The 6,000-nt window shown below is 32.6% G+C and overlaps 1 pseudogene; it reads left to right on the top strand.

Moving 5' to 3' along the window:
- The first annotated feature begins 1,449 nt into the window (after positions 1 to 1,449).
- Positions 1,450 to 6,000, top strand: part of LOC117797285 — a 137,709-nt pseudogene continuing 133,158 nt past the window's right edge.

The raw sequence follows: 6,000 nt of genomic DNA, 5'->3' as shown, positions 1-6,000 counted from the left end.
AATCAATGTCAGAGCAAAGGCAGACACAAAGTGGCAGCTAGAGAATATGAGGGGCAAAACATGCAGAGAACAGGGATGAGGTGTGCAGGAGGATAGAACTACGAAAGCTTTTCAGGAAGAGCAGACAGTTCCCATAGTAACAAAACATAATGTTCTCTCAATGTAAAAGATCCTATTTTGAATGTGTTATTGGTGATTCATGTGAAAAAAAAAATGTAGTTTAGAGAAGCTGGCAGAAGAATTTACATACTGCAAGTCCAGAAAGCTATGAGTTGTTAAGAATACACTTGTAATTTTTGTTGTTACATTTGTGTTCATATAAAATATCAATATTTAGCAGTGCAACTGATTCAGCAGGAGGGCAAGAATGACAATTAAATTAGCAGTCACATCACTTATCAAACCTTGTACATCAGAAATGTGTCCATTCATAAGAAAGAACCCCTTATTTCTCATTTGCACATGGGCCTGGAGTAGCTCTGTAGGTGTGTGTGTGCACATTTGCATGCATGTGTGGTTACTGAAAGAGAGAGACAGAGAAATAAATGAAAGTTTTATTTAAAAGCATACAGGCCAATATGGAAAGAAGTTGTTGCAGATGTGATAACTATTCAAAAATATTTACTTCAACTATCCTTAACCTCTGGGCAGAAGATATATTGCAAAACTTGATCCAAAGATCAGTTGTTTGCATTCATCAGTAGAATATAGCATGTGTAAAGTGACAAAGGCTTAAAAATACATGTACTACCAACCCCTCGTGAACCTCTGCCATCACCCTAAGAAAAACATGTACAGTCTAGCCTATTGGTACAAAAAGTATAAGAAAAATATGGATCAGATACATTTCAATTGAGTCCACCTTGGATCAACTAACCTCCAGTTGAATTTGGGAGTGTTTTGTTATGTATCAATAGCCAATCGTTACTAAAATTGGCAACTAGAAATGGAGAGCTGTGATAATAAAATCCTAAAATAGGTAGCACTGGCTCTGGAAGTGAGAACAAATGAAGACAGGAAAAGCATAATAAAACTATTACTGGAGGCTTGAAAAATAGAAACCTGTCTTGTTTCACCCACAATAACTAAAAATGTACTTAAAGAACTGAGGCAGATTGTTGCCAGGCAGAATGCTGAAAGCATGAACTAGCTTCTTTTGACCACATATTATTAGGTCGTATAAGATGGAGTCACCCTCAAAAAAAACAAACAACAACAACAACAAAAACAAGCCAATTTACAAGCAGAATGTAGAAAGAAAACCGTTGAGTCTGTTTTCTGTTTCCTCATTTAAGGACTTGAAAGTCACCACTGTATTCTAACAGAAAGGACAAAGACGAACAGACTGAAAAGTCAATAACCTTCCTTGCATCCATAACACAAGGGAGAACAGAGGATAAACCACTGCCCAAAAGACTGGGAAAGACAGACAGGCAAATATAAGGAGTCATGCTTACTGGAGCAGAGACTCACAGGTGGAAACCAGAAACAGCCACAGGAATCAATGCCAGGTAAGGGATACCTGAACTTTAATCTATATAGTATTATTTGAGAGTAGACTTAGATGAGGTGTAAATTCATATCAACGGATCCCAAAAGCCAAAAACTTTTTGGAAAAGAACAAAATTGGAAGATTCATACTTCCTGATTTTAAAACATATTAAAAATATTCAGGAAACAAAACGGTGTGTGACTGGCATAAAGACAGAAATCTAGACCAGCAGAATAACATAGAAAGCCAAGAAATGAATCATTATACATATGGCCAAATGATCTTCCACAAGGGTGTGAAATATAGTCAATGGGAGAAAAAACAGTCTCTTCAACAAATGGTGTTGGGAAAACTGGTTATCCAGTTTTGTAAAATAATAAAGTTAGACCTTTAACTTAATTTATATGCAAAAAGTAACACAAAGTGGATTAATGACCTAAACATAGGAAGTAAAACTATAAAACTCCTAAACGAAAAGATAGAAGAAATCGTCATGATACTGGATTTAGCAATGATTTCTTGGCCATGACATGAAAAGCACAGACATCAAAAGTAAAAAATAGACAAACTAAGCTACATCAAACTCAAAAACTTTTATGCACCAAAGGACACAATCAACAGAATGAAAAGGAAACCTACAGGTTTGGAGAAAGTATTTTCAAATCACATATCTGATAAGAGGTTAAAATTCAGAATATATAAAGAACTCCTATAACTCTAAGACAAAAAATGAAATAAATTGATTAAAAATGTGTAAGGGATTTAAACCCATATTTCTCCAAAAATTGTATACAAATGGCTAAAATATATATGAAAAGATGCTCAATGTTACTAATCATGAGAGAAGTGCAAATCAAAAGCACTACTAAATATCACTTAATACCCATTAGAACGGCTACTATCAAAAAAATAATAATAAAACAGAAAATAACTGTTGGCAAGGATATGGAGAAACTGGAATCTCTGTATGTTGGTGGGATTGTGAAATGGTGCATCCATTTAAAAAATAGTGTGGAATTCTTCAAAAAAATTAAAAAGTAGAACTACCTTATAACAATCCCATTTCCAGGTTTACAACCAAAATAATCGAAAGTAGTATCACAGAGAGATATTTGCACATCTATGTTCACAGCAGTACTATTCACAATAGCCAAGAGATGGAAGCAACACCAAATATCCATCAATGGATGAATGGATAAATAAAATGTAGTATATACACAAAATAGAGTATTATTCAGAATAGCCTTAAAAAGGAAGGAAATTTTGATATATGCCAACACATGGATAATTCTTGAAGACATTATGCTGAGTATAATAAACCAGTCACAAAAAGGCAAACACTGTATAATTCCACTTATATGAGATATCTAAGATAGGCAAATTCATAGAAATGGAAAGTAGAATGTGGTTATTGAGGACTGGAGGAGAGAGGAAAAGGTGAATTGTTTAATGGGTATAGAATTTCAGATTTGCAAGATGAAAAAGCTCTGGAGGTCTGTTTCACATAATGCGAATATACTTAATACTGAACAATGTACTTAAAATGGCTAAAATGGCAAATTTGTGTTATGTGGGGTTTTTTTTTTACCATATATATAAATACATTATATATATAATACTATAATATAGTATAATATAATATATATAAATACTATAATACTATATCATATAGTATATTATATACTATATAGCATAGCATATATTATACCATATTATAGTATTATATATATTATATATTATAGTATATAATTATAACTATTATAGTATATAATAGTTTTATAGTATATAATATACACTATATTATATAGTATATATACTATATTATATAGTATATATAGTATATACTATTATATACTATATATATTATATACTATAATATATACTATATTATATTATTATAGTATTATATATAGTATATATTATATATATATAATTATGTGGGTTTTTTTACCATATATATATAATACTTACATTATATGTATTATATATATATATAATACTACTCTCAACACACGCATACACACCCAGGCTAGTAAGTTGGTCCAAGGACAGAGAGATGCATGGAGTAGGGCAGCCCCAGCTAAGGCAGCCAAGATCAGCTGTCCCCAGCCAACCTGCAGGATAGTTAGGAGTAATAATTAATTGTAATTTTAAGCTGATAAATTTTAGAATGGTTTCTTATACAGAAATTATAATCCAATCCAGAAGGAAACAAATTGAGAATTACTTATGATACAGATTTACATAACCTCAGGAATAGAAAAGAATTAATTAGGCAGGAAATTACAGATTATATAAAAATAACTTATTTTTTCTCTGCCAAATTAATCATCACATTGATTACTTTTAGGTGTTTATGTACCTTTTTTTCACTTTATTATAAGATATTCAGTTTCAAAATGTGATAAATTTTTCTTATCTCGGTATTATTATCAAGGTAGATTTATGAAATCCTTGGGATTTTTATGGCTATTTGAAGTTTGACAAATAGAGTTACCAAACACATATATATTGAGGATTTACTAGGCACTGCATAAAGCATTGGAGATATATTTTTGAACAAACCAATTAAGCTAAATTCTTGTATAGGTCTTTCATTGTGTTTAGTGAGATAGTAAGCAGATGACACACAAATATATTATTAAAATATTATTTTATCAATATTGATAAATACGTCAAAGAAAATCATAAGATTTTTGGAGATGATATAAGAAGGCATGCCTGGGGATAGATGAAGAAGGCTATTCTGAGGAGTATTTTATTCTGTAATAGAATAATAAATATAATTTTTATTTATTATTATTTTTATCATCATCTAATTGCTATTACTTATTGAACTCTCAGCATGTAATCAATATCATTTTAAAATGATTAAACTACTTAGTTTTTTTTTAAGATTTTTATTTATTTATTTGAGAGAAAGCAAACGAGAGAGAGAGAGAGAGAGAGAGAAAGAGCGAGCAAGCAGGGGGGAGGAGCAGAGGGAGAGGGAGAAGCAGACTCCCCACTGAGCAGGGAACCCCATGCAGGGCTTGATCTCCAGACCCTGAGATCATGACCTGAGCCGAAGGCAGATCCTTAAGTGACGGAGCTGCCCAGGCACCCCATAAACTATTTAGTTTTTAAAACCTATAAGATAGGTATATACTGGTTTCATTTAACCAATAAGAAAACTGGCATAAAAATACAATAAATAACAGCCTAAGCGCTCATAGCTAACAAGTGATGGAGGTTGGATTTGAATCCATGAAATTTGGATATAAAAGTTAAGATCCTAAGGGTTAATTGGTACTTTTGATTATTGAAATTGTATGTATACATATATACATATATATTTACACATAAGTGCACATATACACACATTAATACATAATATACATAATACACACATACACCCTGATTAATTCAGACCTAATGAGAAATTACCATGTATTGTAGTAGGTATTAGAGATCTATAATTGCATTATATTAGCTAGGCAAGGATGGGATGGAGAGTATTAAAGTAACATAATTCCAGCAAAAAACAAACAAACAAACAAAAAAAAACAGTAACATGAGCAAATTCCCAATAAAGGAAGAACCATGGAGTAATTCTGAAAGTGAAGTAAGGGCAGCATAGCTACAGAAGCTGGGGGAAGGAGAGTTCTATGAAATAGGGCAGAAAATACCAGCAATTTCTGCACCATTCAACATGCTCTGAAGCCATGTTCAGACTTTTGGTTCTTACAAATATTGTACAAAATGGAAAGACCCTGAAGGATTTTCAGTAAAATAGTGATAGTAATATTTGTGTTTCTACAAACTTTCCTTTATATGATAGGGGCTTTTAGTTCAGCAAATCTAACGTCAATTGAACTTCATGTCTTTAATATACAAATGTGATAACTTTTGACTATTTGCCACGTTCCAGTTTATTCATTAGATTAACCATTCTTAAAGTAATTTTTTTTTGGGGGGGGGAGAGAGAGATAGAGAGATTGGTGGTGGGCAGAGGGAAGGGAGAGAGAGAGAATCCAAAACAGGCTACATGTCCAATGCGGAGCCCAACACTGGGCTTGATCTCATAACCCTGAGACCATGACTTGAGCCGAAATCAAGAGAGTCAGATGCTAACTCAGTGAGCCACCCAGGTGTCCCTTAAAGTAATTTTTTACCTTCTATTTTATGTGTCACTTTTTAAATTATAACATAGTCAAAATTATGTCACATAGTTATGTGATACATTACAAAATTTTGATTCATTTCCTGAAAATTTTGTTCTTTCTGAAAAGCTAGGATTATGTAATATTGAACATATTTTCCCGTTTCCCTTGTTCTCGGAAATAATACAATGGACTCTCAGCAAAGCATTACAAAGTGATTTGACTCCTGCCTCTTTCAGGGAGGGGGCAGGGACACCACTCAAAGCACCTTTTCTATCCACAAGAACGAGGAAGGAAAATAGTAACAGAAAGCAACAAGATCAGCACAGGCATTTTTCTCAGACTGTCTGAGAGTTAAGGGCAAAA

The sequence above is a fragment of the Ailuropoda melanoleuca genome, chromosome 20, assembly GCF_002007445.2.
Source record: "Ailuropoda melanoleuca isolate Jingjing chromosome 20, ASM200744v2, whole genome shotgun sequence".
NCBI classification, from domain to species: Eukaryota; Metazoa; Chordata; class Mammalia; order Carnivora; family Ursidae; genus Ailuropoda; species Ailuropoda melanoleuca.
The sequence above is the reverse complement of the archived record's forward strand: the minus strand, read 5'-3'. Positions and strand labels throughout refer to the sequence as shown.